Source organism: Echinops telfairi, unplaced genomic scaffold, assembly GCF_000313985.2.
Source record: "Echinops telfairi isolate 266 unplaced genomic scaffold, ASM31398v2 ScPeMD7_7467;HRSCAF=8505_0, whole genome shotgun sequence".
Lineage (NCBI taxonomy): Eukaryota > Metazoa > Chordata > Mammalia > Afrosoricida > Tenrecidae > Echinops > Echinops telfairi.
In genome coordinates, this window is record NW_022111367.1 from 8,096,128 (window position 1) to 8,109,269 (window position 13,142).

The 13,142-nt window shown below is 48.9% G+C and overlaps 1 protein-coding gene and 1 pseudogene across 1 annotated transcript in view; both read left to right on the top strand.

Annotated features, from left to right (window-relative positions):
* FARP1 (FERM, ARH/RhoGEF and pleckstrin domain protein 1) overlaps window positions 1–13,142 on the top strand; it is a 306,860-nt gene that overhangs the window by 132,897 nt on the left and 160,821 nt on the right. The gene's annotated exons all lie outside the window — the stretch shown is intronic.
* Window positions 11,220–11,715, top strand: LOC101655977 (annotated as a pseudogene).

Consider the following 13,142-nt stretch of genomic DNA (forward strand, 5'->3'; position numbering starts at 1 on the left):
GAGGTAGTCAGGTGGGCTCAGAGAGCAGGTGGGTTTGGACTTTAGATATGTGGATCTGGAAGCTCAGACAGTGATTGAGAGAAGGAACATGACAGCAACAATCCACTGTATTTATGGAGTGTAATGGCTAAGTATAGAGAGTTACTTATTTTGTATTAAATCAGGGTAGAGCAAAATTATTAGACCAACAAAACACATCAAAGTATACGTCCCCGCTAGAGTCATTGTGGGAGGGACTTCTAGCAGAGTTGGGCCTTCTTTAACTACCGGTACATCAGACGTCTCTGATTACGTTCCCCCGGTGAACCTGTGTACCGTCGGCATAGACAGGTAAGCATCTACCTGTCATAAAGCAGTACATGGAGATTCAGTGGGACTCTGAAAGCCTACCACTCTAGCCAGTTTAAAACAGATGCACCAATCGTTTAAAAAGTTTAACATCTTCAGCCCCTCTTCTATCATGTTGCTGTGCATCCTAGTTTAAGAACTATTGCACCAACAGAATGGTGTTTTCTATTGGGTCATGTCTGTAAACTCCCGTGATCCATTGCCAGGAAAGCCTCTTTTGGATTGGCCCATCAACTTCTCTAGCTTCAGCCGGCATCCTTCGCTCTTTCCTCCCCCACTGAACTTATCCAGCTCCACTTACCTAACTTTGTGTTTGCACGTGAGTCTTTCTGCCTTGAATGCTATTTTCTCAGTCTCTTTCCATCCCAGTTCTCTGGATACAATGGCTTTCCCCCTAGGAATCCCACTGGTGCTCCCCACTTGAGAAAACGCCCCTTCTTCCCCATAGCCCACTCAGGCCTCCTCCCTATTTCCGTGTCCCTTGAAGACACGGCAGCCTCTCTCCTCCTAACGCCTCTCCTCCGGTCTCCTTGTAAGTTCTCAACTCTTGGCACAGCGCAGACTCAAAGGCAATGACTGAATAGATGGGCAGGGCAGTACTAGCTGCCTCCGGAGATGCGGAACCATGGCAAAGTGCTTACAAATGGTAAAACAGTTTACCAATATAAAGTAATGTATGATTATCACTGGTTTAGGTTTTTAAATGGCCGTCATGAATAGTCAGGCGTCACCACCCTGAAAACCCGACCCTTCTCATGTCAGAATGTGGGCTGCAGGGTCTCACTTCCTGTTTAGAGGGCAGTCTGCTTGCCCTCCAGGTGACTGGGCAGCCCTCCTCCCCCGTCCCTCCCCACCCCCTCCTGTCAGCAAGGCCGGGCTGCTGAGTAGCCCTGCACACAGACACAACTGCAAAGGGCAGCCCAGCCAATCAATCGGAGCTAATTAGATGATATGTTTGCCTCGGGCAGCATTCCTATAGTTCTAAAACCTTGTCCAAATAACCGAGCTGCCCGTGAACTTTCATTATGTGGACTTGCAGCGCTCAAAGCCATCTGGGCTGGTGGGTTGTGCAGCAGCTCGGCTGCAGGTGTGCAGCCCAGATGAAGTAATGGCTTCATTATTTGGTGAAGCAGCAGGCATGTTGGATCTAATGGGCTGCACACAATTCCCAGGCTTTGTCCAGGCCATTGTGCGCTTTGGAATTTTAACACAACCTGGAGCAGGAGAGGGGAGGATTACGGGGGCTGCAGCCAGACAAACGGGGAGTGTTTTCTTAAACGGCAGTGTGCTCCGTATGCAGATTAAGTCATAAGAGCTGGGGGTAGGCCAGGGATGTGTGTTTAAGAACTGCCGGCAATAAGAGGCCTTTGGTGGGTGTATGTGCATATTTAGGGGCCAAGAGAACCCAAATCAGACTCACCGCCATCAAGTCATTTTTCTGACTCTTAGAAGCGTATGGAAAACCAGTAGACCAGTTTGACTCCTAGCAAGCCATGTGGGTTTCTGTGATGGCAAATCTTCATGGAAGCAGACAGCCTCACCTTTCTCCCGTGGGCCAATTGGTGGGCTTGAACTACCAATTGTGCAGTTAGAAGCCCAACACGTAACCAACTAGACTACCCCCTACCATTGATTCGATTCTGACTTACGGTGACCCTGTAGGGAAGAGTAGAACCGACTGCTCCTGTGGGTTTCTGAGACTTTCTTTGTGGGAAGAGAACACGTCATCTTTCACCCTTGCAATGGCTGGTGGTTTTGAACTGCAGACCTGTGGTTAGCAGCCCAACATGAAACCACTACACCCCAGGGCTCGGGGTAACACACTGGTACTCCTTCTTTGGGGGAAGCACACCCTTATTTTTCAAAGGACTGTTAAAAGGGTCTGTGGACCCCACACCCTCGCCCCCTCATAGGAATGAGAGGATCAAATGTCATCTCCCACTTCCTTAGGAGTTCTGTTGTCAGAGTGGTTAAAGCACTTGGCTGATAACGGAATGGTCAGTGGTTCAAACCTGCCAGCTGCTTGGCAGGAGAAAGATGCGGCAGTCCAGTTCCATAAAGATGTATTCCCCGTGAGAACCCTATGGGAAAGCCCTCCTGTGTCGTATAGGGTCGCTGTGAATCGCAGCTGACTTGATGGCAGTGGGTTTGGCTTTGGGGTTATATTTCCATGACCTTGTCACTACAGCTAACCAACCTCTTCGAGGAGTTAAAGATAGATCTTGAAGAGTTCTTTGTCTCGTTACAAATGTAGAGCCACCCAAAGCTAACCCATTTCTAAAGTACCCATGGCCCTGGCACATTGCCTGTTATCTTTGTTTTGGCATTTTGACTCTTCTCAGGAAACATGGTGATGGAGGGTGACCCAGGACTTCTGTGTCACACTGTGCAGGGTTGTGATGGAATGACCCTCAGCCCCAGGACTGTGCCTCCAGTGGCGCTGGGGACCATATCTGAGTTCCTGACATGTATCAGGAACTTTATGTATACATTGTGTTCAGCCAGGTTGACTGGAGAAACAAATCCAGAGACACATATGTGTGTAAGAGAAAGCTTTATATCAAAGAGCAATTGTTACATCCCAGCCCAGAGCAAGTCCATAAGTTCAATATAAGCCCATATGTCCAATACTAGGCCATGAATTCCTCTTCAGACTCACGCAGTGCATGCAATGATCACAGGCTGGTGGGTGACAAGTCTTGTGGATACAGTGGTGGTAGACGCATCTCCAGGGCTCTGGCTTCCATCAGCATGGCGCCATTTGGCTTGTCAACAGGAAGGTGAAGCAGAGTATGGCCCATCTCCCCAGAGCAAGAGAGGGAGTTTCCAGAATCCTCATGAGAAGGCCATGCACACAAAGAGACACCATCAGGCTCCCTGAATGACAGGCTGGACTCCACCCCTTTATTCTTAATATCCTCAGGTTGACATGAGATTATGTAACTGCCACATACACGCTCATTTTTTAGCCCTCATAATAGTATTTCAGGTGAGTCTTGGTAGCACTGCGATGAAGCATCCAGCTATTAATGGAATGGCTGGCTGTGAACTGACCAGCAGCTCCATGGAGATCTGCTCCCCCAAAGAGTGCAGCATGGTGAACCCGATGGGACAGCTCTACCCTGTCCCACAAGTCGCTGTGAGTTGTATTCGACTGAATGGCACAGAACCACAGCTGCAACAACAGCGTTCTCGGGTGGCTTTGTTAGCCCCGCTGCACCAAGGAAAAGTGAAGAAACTGCGGCTCATGTCTTAAGCCTCTTGCTTGAGCTCCCACGCGCCACCATGCTGTGATTCATATCATGCAATATGGAGACCGCAGTGGGTTTGCCCCATGCCAGGCATGAAGATGGGGCTCAATAAATACTTGTCAGATGTAATTGCCTAGTACAGAAAACACAGCTCCCCAAGTGGTAGAAGAATCTCTTATGAAACTCTCCACCTCATGGTGTGGTTTTCCCGTCTTTGTCTGAGAGAGTTTGTTTGGATGGAGCAATCAGCTCAGTTCTTTTTGGCTTGCCCGTGGTTCTCAACTATTTTTGTGATGACTCGGCCAGCTGTTCTCAGGAATAGAGTGAGCTCCTTGTCTTGTTTTTGTCTGTTGTATGCTGTTGACCTTTTAGTGTGGCATCTTCTCTTCCTCCACCCTCCTTTATGAATTCTGGGAGCTGAGCTCTGTAGGCGGGGTTGTACCCAGGCCTTGCCTTCTAGGCACTTAGAGCCCGATAAAGGAGCTGCCTGCATGTTCTGCTCCTTGGTTTGTGAAATCATGTGGCGCTCACTTGCTTATGACCAAGCCGTGTGTTTCCTGCTGTGATGCCGGAAGAGAAGGACATGAAACGGGGCGCAGGCGTTGGTTATTGATCTGGTCACATAGTAAGCCACGTATGCATAGGAGCTTTCAGACTTCATGCAGCATAAGACTACTGCATTTCCGTGGCGAGCCTGCCAAATAGTAGCACGATGCCATATGGCCAGAGGGAAAGGAAAAGGAAGATTTGTTGAGGCTGTGTTATGAGCAGACCTCAGCATTATAGCACTTTGAAATGTTAGAAGACACTGGTTATATTGTATGTAGAAAAACAGTGGTAGATTTTTATATCTTGGGTAAGAAGGTAGTATACCCACTCCTCAGTTACCAATATGGGTAGGTTCCAAAGAGCAGGTGGTTATGCAGAAATCAGCATTATGCAAAAATGGAGGACAATTGCGTCAGATCACAAAATGGAGGATGGGCACATCATTGCATAGCTGTCAAATCGCATCATTGTGTAGCTGCCAAGATCCACACACCCCAAGTTGACACATCGCCAACAGTGCCATGCTTACTTTCTCCCCTACCCCAGCATGCATGCCTGCTAAGAAGTAGAGGGTGCCAACCACCACTGCACACAGCTCTGGAAGGGGTCACAGCAGGGTGTCTGGGGCAGCGTGGGAGAAAAACGGGGAGGAAAACTCAGAATCGTCAGACAGACCAAGTTCACTGCTCTGATAGAGACCAGTGGACCCATCAGGCTTTAGCTCTCAGGCCCCTTCAGTCCTGGAACTAAGTGCACTCCCACAGCTCAGCATCCAGGCAAACAGACCTGTCAGGTGAACAGTAGCATCCGGGAGATAGAAAATGTCAGCAACAGAGATTGAAAAGGAATAAAGCTCAGAAGGCAGGAAGGGCTAGGAAAGAAGGATGAATTGGAACACTAAACTTCTGCTTGGTGGGGACTGCAATCAATGTGACAAAACAAAATGTGGGTGAGTTGTATGGAAAACCAATTTACTTTGTAAACTCTTATGCAAATCACAATAAGAAGTTAAAAAATAAAACAGCAGCAAGAAAACATAGAGCCCATCGACACAAAATAGAAGAAAAAAAATTTTTTTCCTGCCATGCAGAGATGACTAGTGTTACAGGATTTTGATGTCCAACCTGTAGCTTGTTCAGCTCTGCGGAAAGCAGCCTTTTCCCGGCTCCCTACCTTGAGCATGTGCTGAGAACGTCATGGTGAGCCACCAGGACACATAACAGGGTGCTCGCACTGGCCTCCCGAGAGACGGAGCCCAGGAGGTGACGTGGAGGAAGGCTTAGGCGCTGCCTAGTGACATGATGCTTCGACAGCAGACACTCCACTTTCTCTCACTTTGCGTTTTCTACAGAAGCCCAGACCCCGCCTCCCTGCCGTGGTGCTGAGTGTTGTGTTCGTGGGTGGCAGCCTCATCGTGGACAGGAGATGTGGTCAGGGCCCAGAAGAAAGACAGTAAAATTTTAACCTCCAGAATTATCGAGTTTGAAAACACGAACTCAGTTGTTTTAAAGACCACTGATTGGACATTTCTCTGTCACTCTTTCTCTCCTCAATCGACCACTCCATTTCTCCAGGAAGCCGAGGAAGAAATCATCTATTTCTTTAATTGTTCTGTTTGAGACCTTGAAATCAGAAAGGAGAAAGCGTTTTTAAGGGGCTGATGCGTGTGGCTGCATAAGATGACTGCATGTTCCAAAGGGAGCCTGGGGATTTCAACCATCACCATGTCTGACTCCTGCTCTTTATTATTTACACATGGTTCTTTACCATTTGTTACTGTGTTGCAGCCTGCTGCTTCGTTTATCTGATGTGTCAGAAACAAAAACAAAAAACTGTGTGGAGCACAGGTCTACATTCCAGGAGTCACCATGACTTGGAATTAACTATAACAACTTGTTTCTGGCTTTCAGTTACCAATCATCTACTAGGAACCCTCCCAAACTCAGAATTTGACCATCTCGAGTGGGGCTGCAATTATGATGGTCAGCAGTTTGAAACCACTAGCAGCCCCCCAGGGGAAAGACTGGACTTTACACTCCTGTGAACAGCCACAGGCTCGGAAACCCCCAGAGTTGCTAGGAGTCGGCATCGCTCCATGGCGGGGGTTTGACTTTGGGGGCTCGTTGTTGAGAGCACGTGTCTAGATTAAGGTGTTCACCAGCGCAAGGAGAAAGAGGCGGTGGGTTGCCTAGTGCTGTCCGACTTGCTTGGCCGTCAGTGGTTTTGGTGGGAGGGCAAGCTTGCTTCCCTGTAATCATGGGCTGTCACTGGGGACAGTCTCTTGGTCCCTTTCAGATTTGTGCACCCTCCACTCTTCAGACCACGTGGCACAGCTCTCTTCACCGGTGGTTCTCTGCATGGCGGAGAAGGAAGATGAGCCAGATGTCTGTGGTCTCTGTTGCTAACAGCATCCAGGGAGGCTGGGCTGTGGTTTACATTCCTTTAGATTGGTTTGATTTCTAAGGGGGCAATTATATAAAATGTGGCATTTCATAAATGTGTGTGAAGCCCATTCTCTATGTGTAAACTATTTTCAGCTTCTGACAATGCCCTCTTGCCGGTTGGTTTTAGGCAGTTCTGCCGTCTTGCAAACTGGGGCGAAGCTACTTGGCCCCTCTGGCCAGTGGGCCACCCTCCCGTGCCCCAGACTCAACATTTGGGATGTGACCAAAGAGAAGGACAAGTGAGCCCACTCTTTGTGGTTGTCAAGTGGGCAGGGGTCGTTGTTAGGCACCATCAAGTCGCTTCCGAGCCATAGTGACCCTCTGCACCACAGAAAGAAACACTGCCCGGGCCAGTGCCACCCTCACAATGGTCCAGTCGGAGAGGGGAAGATAAAACTTCCTCACAGAGGTCATCCTGGTCAGGCATCCCGGCTTCTCGTTTCTGAGTGGCTGCTGCCTGTGGCTTCCATGGCCGTGCACTGTTACGTTCTAAGGGGTTTTGTTCATGTGTCCTGGACCTGGATAGTCTCCTGGGTCTCTCCTGCCCCGAAAATTCATGATTCTGTAGCCATCCTAGAGCAGTGATTCTCATGTGCCCCACGCCATCTCCTCAGGACATCTGGCAGTATCTGGACTGGTTGGCATAACTCGGTGCTACTGGCATCTAGTGGGCAGAGGTCAGGGATGTGGCTCTGCCTCTCAGAGTGCGTAGAACCGTGTGCCGTCTCGAAGTCTCACTGCCATCCAGTGGATGCCGATTCATAGCGACCCCCTAGGACACGGTAGACCTGCCCCGTGAGCTTCTGAGACTGTAACTGTGGGAGTAGAAAGCCCTGTCTTCCCTCAGTGGTTCAAACTGCTGACCTTGTAGTTCACACCAGAACTCCTCAAAGAGTCATCCAATCCCTGGCTGGGAAACCCCCCTTTGGAGAGGTGCCACCTGATGGGGCCCCGTGGAGGGCCCTGCCCAGGGCTTGAGCTTCCTCCCTTTCAGCTGGCCATCACTTGGAAGGTTCCTTTGCCACCTGAAAGTTCTCTTGGGGAAGAGATGGCGGTGCCGGCTCCTGGGTCCAGTCCGATGGGCCTGATTGAGGGGAATCGAGCTCCCATTGTGCGAGGCTGCTGGCCGGGGTGAGCGACCGTAGGCCACCTCTGAGATGGAGGTGTCGTGCTCTCGGCCACGTTAAAAATGTGTGCCTCGCTTTCTTCTCTCCTTGAGCGTTCTCCTGGCAGAGAGCAGAGGCTTGGCATTTGTTTACTTTTCCACGTTCTGTTTATGTCTTTCCACATTCCTGGGGCTTGCAGGAACTTTCCACCCTGTCGTCTCTCATTTCATCTTCCTCGGGGCTCATATCCGAAGAGGAGGCATTTTGGCAAGAACAAATTCAGGTGATTGTATGAACGTTTTTGGTGGGCGTTTTGGCAGACAAAAGCCAAGCCGCAGTGGCAGTCTGTTGAAAACACACAGAGGCCTGCTTAAAGCGCCTCACAGCGCAGCCGTTTTCGTTGCCTGTGTGGCGGGGCGGGGTGCGGCCTGGGACCTTTTGTGAAAAGCTGGAACTGGAAAACGTCTGAGCACCAAGCTAAGGCAAGGCCAGGGGGCGGATGGACGCCAGGAACGTCCTTGATTAGGGTGACACGGGGTCACCAACCCAGCAGGTCCCCATAGTGGCCGTGGCCGTTGAAATCCATGGACAGGCATTCTTTCCCCAGGAAGCCTGATTTCTTCTACGGCATCCTCACTGTGATGTTGTGGCCGGCAGGTGCTATCAAGCCCGTTCAGACTCAGCCGCCAGGTGTGAGGCACGAGGAAACACCGCCCAGCCCTGCGCCGTCCTCACACTGTTCTGTTGCAGCCATTGTTGAAGCCACGGGGGTCAGTCCGTCTTGTCCGGGGTCATCCTCTTTGCACGGATCCTCTGCTACACCACCGTGACGGCCTTCTCCAGGGACGGGGCTCTCCTGACAACACGTCCACAGCACGGGAGACGAAGTTCTCACCGCCCTTGTCTCCGTGGAGTGCTCTGGCCGGACCCCGTCCCAGGGAGTTGTTGACTCAGTGGACAGTCCACGATGCCTTCAGTGGTCTCTGCCAGCCCCGTAGTTCAAATGCACGGATTCTTCCTCAGTCTTCCTTGCTCAACGCCCAACTTCCACCGACTTACTAGTAGACCCACCTCCATTTGGACCCCACGCACAGACCTCGCTGTGGCCCTCTCCATGGTCTGCCAGCATGGAAGCGAGGAATAGAATGGAATTTTAACAAGTGAGGGTCAGATCGCCACATTTGGGGCTGTCAGATTAGCCTTTACTACTTTGTGTGGTAGAAAGCCAAGGTCAGGCGTGCAGAATAACAGGTCTAGTGCCCTGGTAGACATTCATTTCTACCCATTCTGTAAGACTGCGCCGTGGTTTATTTTGTGCCGTTGACCCTGGGATATACAAAGGGATAATGTATGCTTGTAATGTTGCTGTAATCTCAGGATCGTTTCCTATCTCCCATTCATTCCTCCATCTTTTTACCCCATTGCTGTGTTCTTACCACCTCCCACCTTTGCTTTGACCACATGGTCAAAGATGACCCTGATTGATGTCTATGCCTCCCTCTCCCTTCCCCAGGCAGACCTGGTTTTCCAAACCCCACCTCGTGGGCATGCTATGTTAGCCCGTCTTCAACTTGACGCCAATGAGCGTCTGAGCGTCTGAGGGCTTTTTTCTGTAATTCTCCCATCATTCTCCAGCGGGAGAAAAAGGCAAAGTGAAGAGTAAGGTACTTTTAAATGGTTGTGTGTGTGTGTGTGTGTGTGTGTGTGTGTGTGTGTGTGTGAATCAGTGGAATGGAGGTGGGAGTGGTAAGTCATATCTAACATAGAAATTGACATTTTATGGACAACAGAAAAGTGGGTGGAGGGAGACGTCAGACAGTGTAAGATATGACAAAATAATAATTTGTAAATTATCAAGTGTCATGAGGGAGGGGGGAGGGGGTATGAAGAGGAAAAAATGAGTTGCTGATACCAAGGGCTCAAGTAGAAAGCAAATGTTTTGAGAATAATGAGGGCAACAAATGTACACATGTGCTTGACACGATGGATGGATGGATTGTGATAAGAGTTGTACTAGCCCCCCCCCACCATTGTCATTTTAACTTTTTTTAACTGTGCAGTTCATAGACATTATGCTTGTAATGTTGTGTGATATTTTCCACTCTCCAGATCCTTGTAATCACCCTGCAGAGAAACTCTGTAATGTTCATGATCTGATTAGGGCCAAAATGAAAGCCATTAGCTCTTTGGAGGTATGTCTTTCCGGACCACAGAATGAAGGAATGGGGTTGTCATTGGCTTCCAAAGAACGGGGGCGCAAGCAGGAATGTGTGTGCTCTTGGGGTGTTTGGTCAGTAAGCGATTGTTAGAAGCTCCAGGTGATTCTGCCCTCACCGTGCCCCTGTTGGACTAAGTGAAACTGCCCTCAGGGTTTCTCAGCCTGTAAATCTGTGTGGTTCTCAGAAGAAAGCCTCACCTCCCCCGTGCCAGAGCGTGAAGCCGAGCGGAATCTCCGATTCAGTACATTAAAGGAGTGGCTCAGACGGCCCCACATGTGGGGAGTTCCCAAGGCAAGAACTGACCACGTAGTACAGAATTGTAGAGGCGACCAGTTGGCCCTGCTGATGGTTTTATTTCCCTCTGCCCTGGTAAGCTCCTTCCCCTTCTCCTCCCACGTTCTTCTGTGGTGCAAACAATAAGATAATTTATTGGCTCTTAATTCATTTCATCATTTTTGGAGCAAATGTCATCTAGGGTTGTCCCAACATTTTGCTGTTATGAAACAATGTGACATTGATCATTTCATCTTGAACATCTTAAACTGAAACTGGAAAGAGATTCTGTGAGTCTAGGACTCAGTTTCCTTTTTTTCTCTTTGTTTTTACTTCTGAGATTTCAGCCTCACTCTCAGTCAAACTCATCTCATAACTGCAGTGTAGCCGACAGTTGGTCTGCATGCTTCATCTCAGGGAGACAGACACAGAGAGAGAAACAGACAGATTTCACAATCAGGAAGTGAAAATTCACTCTAATTAGACCAAATCTAATCTTGTGCTTACTTAAGAGACCTGGGGAATGCTGAGTATTGATTACAGCAGTTTCCATGACTGAATTGATGCCTGAGGCTGAAAGGTTCAAGTGTTCTAATTGGTTCCATCAATTGGGTCAATGGTACTGGCTCTTTTTGATTGTAAAGGAGCTATCAAGAAAATATAGCTTTAATTGAACACTCAACATATATGACTCTCGAAAGCATGATAAGAGAACGTCACCAGATAAGCCAGATAAGTGACTTCGTGTTGTTTATTTCCTATTTAAAGGAAATGTTCAGAAAAGGCAAATCTATAGAGGCGAAGAAGCTCTAGTGGCACAATGGGCTAATCATTGGGCTGCTAACCGAAGGTCGCTGGTTCAAAAGCAACAGACGCTCCATAAGACAAAGATGAGGCAGGGGGTCTGCTTCCATAAAGATTCACGATCTATCCGACGTGATGGGGCAGCTTCCAGCCTTTCGGCTTTCGACTTGGAGGAGGGTTCAGTGCAACTTTCTTCAGTCATTCAGCATCTGGGCTCATCCTTCACCAGCCGCCCCTGCCATGCCACCCACGTTCAACCCCAGCGAGATCCAGGTCCTGTACTTAAGGTGCACCGTTGGGCAAGTCTGTGACACATCTACGCTGGCCCCCAAGATCAGCCCTCTGGGTTTGTCTCCAAAGAAGGCTGGTAACAACATTGCCAAAGCCACCAGTGGCTGCAAGGCCCTAAGGATTACTGTGAACTTGACCATTCAGAACAGACAAGCCCAGATGGAAGTGGTACCTTCTGCCTCTGCCCTCATCATCCAAGCCCTCAAGGAACCGCCCACGGACAGGAAGAAGCACAGTGGAACGGCACTGTTGATGAGATCGTCAGCATTGCCCGTCAGATGGGACACCGATCTTTGGGCAGAGAACTCTCTGGAACTATTAGAGCGATCGGGGGACTGCCCAGTCTGTGGGCTGCAGTGTTGATGGGCGCCACCCTTCTGATATCATAGATGACATCAACAGTGGTGCAGTGGAATGCCCAGCAAGTTAAGAACTACAAGAAAACAATAAAGGATCATTTAATAATGCAAACAAACAAAAAGATTCAGTCTCAGAAATCCTATGGAATAGTTCTGTGCTATCCTATAGGGTGGCTTGTGGTTGTCGGGGTGGGGGATTATTTGTTTTTTGGGTTTTCGAAGCAGAATGCAAATGAGTAGTTGCTAGGACAAGGGACTGATGGGAGACTGGCTTGAGGGATAATCGAAATGGCTTTCAACTAAATTGTGTGGGGTTGGCACAACTCAATGTTGTTGTTGTTGTTGTTAGGTGCTGCCAGGTCTGTTGCGGCTCACTGGGGCCCCATGCACAACAGAACCACACGGCCCAGTCCTGTGCCGTCCTCACAATTGTTGGCAGCCACTGTGTCAGCCTGTCTTGTGGAGAGTCTTCGTGTTCACTGTCAGCTCTGCACATTTATGAACTCTTACTGCATTTTCATGGTTGGACTTTATACTATGCAACTTACTGTAAAACGGTTACATATATTCCTACTTTGCATCTTGTTTTGAGGTTTGCAATAAACGTAACAGGATTGTGGAGTTGGTTCTCATTAGGCGTATTCTTATTTGGGAGTGGTATTTGGTTATGTATGTAAGAGTGAAGCCCTGTTCTAAACTTACTCTTAGCCTCAGTGAATCATTGCCATCGAGTTGATGCTAACCCAAAGCCACCCTATGGGACAAGGTAGAACTGCCCCTGTGAGTTTCCGAGACTGGAGTAGAAAGCCCTGCCTCTCCCAGGGAACTGCTGGTGGTTTTGAACTGCTGATTTTGCAGCTCGCAGTCCAGCTTGTAACCACTACGTCACCAGATCCATGAATAGATACAGTACAACCCTCAGTTTCATCTGCTGAAATGCTTACTGTGTAGGAGCACATAGTTTACATATGAAGACTGATTTATATATCCAAGAAAACCTCACCAACTTGGGTAGGTGAACCATTCTGATTTAGTGGACTAGTTTAAAGGAATGAAATTTCCTAGGACCCCAGGGTTGGAAAGGGCATTAAAGGTTGAGCACTGGAGGACATGTGCATTAGAATAGCAAATGATCGAGAAAATGAGAGCCTGCACACCGTGTTTGACGAGCTGATTGGAGGACCTCAAAGTTAATTTGTGCTTTGTTAATTAGAAAGTTCAATTCCTCAGAATGCTTTCATTCTTTGTCCAAAGTGGTGATCTGAATTTAATTGTCTCTTTTTTTCTCCTTTTGTTTAGAAAGCGTGCCTTAATGGTCCACCCATATTTATTTTGGGAAATGCTGTAATTATTTACAGGCTGCAGACAGCCAAATTTGATGCTGGGGGTCGGGTGGACAAATTCATACTCTCCTCCCACCCCTGGGTAGACATATTGGTGTGCCTCGGCACCCCCTCTCAGAAGCCCCCCTCCCTCTGCGGGAGCTGGTGACGGAAAT